The 2105-nt window shown below is 22.9% G+C and overlaps 1 pseudogene; it reads left to right on the forward strand.

Annotated features, from left to right (window-relative positions):
- The first annotated feature begins 386 nt into the window (after positions 1 to 386).
- Positions 387 to 1876, forward strand: LOC136076607 (NADH-ubiquinone oxidoreductase chain 4-like; annotated as a pseudogene).
- Positions 1877 to 2105: the final 229 nt, after the last annotated feature.

Here is a 2105-nt window from a genome sequence, read left to right on the forward strand (position 1 = left end):
TTATATTTTCCCTTTATGACCCATAGCTATAATATTTTTTATATGTTCATTAGCAGAAACTAACAGAGCCCCCTTTGATTTAGCTGACGATGAATCAGAATTAGTTTCTGGTTATAATGTAGAATATTCTTCGATGTCTTTTGCTTTGTTCTTTTTGGCAGAACATTCTCATATAATATTTACTAGTACTTTTTTGTAATTTTATTTTTAGGAAATTGAAATAATCATTTCTTTATTAATAATTTTATTTTCTTTTTAAAAATGATTGTATTTGTTTTTTTGTTTATTTGAGTTAGAATCTCCTTTCCTAGATTAAGAAATGATCAGTTAATGGGTTTATTATGAAAATCTTATTTACCTTTAAGCCTATCATTTATTATTATTACTAATTCTTTATTATGAGCTTTTTGAGGTTTATCTAATAAATGATGTATTTAATCTTCCTTTTATTAATTCCATTTTTAAGCATTATAAATATCTTGTTAGTTCAAAGAAATAATAAAAATATTTTTAATATTTCTTTGTTTTGATCTTTAATATTATTATTTTATTTTATATTATTTTTTACTTTAAATCATAAAATTTTAAATTTTAAATTTAATTTAAATTTCAATTGATTACTAATAAATTCAATATTTATTAATTGAAATAATTTTATTCTTTCTGTTGATGGTTTGTCTATATTTTTTATAGGCTTAAGTATTTTACTAATTCCTATATGTATATTAATAAGCTTAAAATCTATAAAATATTTTAAAAAAGAATTTAATATATTGCTATTTATATCAGTTATTCTATTAATTACAGTATTTTCTATTTTAGATATTTTATGGTTCTATATTTTGTTTAAAAGTATATTAATACCTGTATTTATTATGATTGGTATATGAGGTTATAGGGAAGAAAAAATTAAAGCTGCTTTTTATTTCTTTTTTTATACCTTGATAGGGTCTTTATTAATGCTGATAAGTATATTTAAAATATACTAACTAACTACTAACTATGAAAATTTATTAATCATAAAAATTCCATATAATATTCAATTTTGATTATTTATAGGGTTTTTTATAGGCTTAGCTGTAAAAATACCAATGGTAACATTCCATATTTGACTTCCTCAAGCTCATGTAGAAGCACCAATAGCAGTTTCAATTCTATTGGCAGGAATACTTTTAAAATTGGGGGGTTATGGTTTGATTAGGTTTTGTTATCCAATTTTTCCACTGGCTTCTCAATTCTATTATCCATTGATTATTACAATGAGTATTGTAGCCATAGTTTATGGTGCTTTAACTACATGTCGTCAAATAGACATAAAACGTTTAATTGCTTATTCTTCAGTTTCTCATATGGGTTTAGTGACTATAGGTATTTTCTCACATTCTATTGAAGGACTAGTTGGGTCAATGTTAATGATGATTGCTCATGGTTTATCTAGTTCAGGTTTATTCATTATTACTTTATTGTGTACTTTAGATTTCATTCTAGAATTATAAACTATTTTAGAGGTTTAACTATTACTATGCCGATTTTAAGTACAATTACATTTACTTTAATTTTAGCTAATGTTTCATTTCCTTTAACATTAAATTTTATAGCTGAACTATTCTTAATAGTTTCAGCTTTTAAGTTTTCTTTGTTTATAATTTTATTAATTTTATTAGGGGTTTTCATAAATCTAATTTATTCTTTATGGGTTTACAATAGAATGTTTTTTGGTTCTAATTCGCCTTATCTAAAATTTTCAAGTGATATAATAGGTTTCGAATTTCAAAGTTTGTTACCATTAATAGTGTTTATTATTGTATTAGGGATCTATCCGAATATACTTATTGATTCCATAATACTTAGTTCTTATATTAACATTTCTATATAATGAGGATTAGAAAAAACAATCATCTTATAAAACATATTAATTCTACTTTAATCGATCTTCCTTCTCCATCAAATATAAATTACTTGTGAAACTTCGGATCCTTATTAGGATTGTGTTTCGCAATTCAATTAATTACTGGAATTATTTTAGCTATGCATTATTGTGGAGATATAATTTTAGCTTTTAAATCAATAATTCATATATGCAGAGATGTAAATTACGGATTTTT

Source organism: Hydra vulgaris, chromosome 02 (genome assembly GCF_038396675.1).
Source record: "Hydra vulgaris chromosome 02, alternate assembly HydraT2T_AEP".
Taxonomy (NCBI): Eukaryota; Metazoa; Cnidaria; class Hydrozoa; order Anthoathecata; family Hydridae; genus Hydra; species Hydra vulgaris.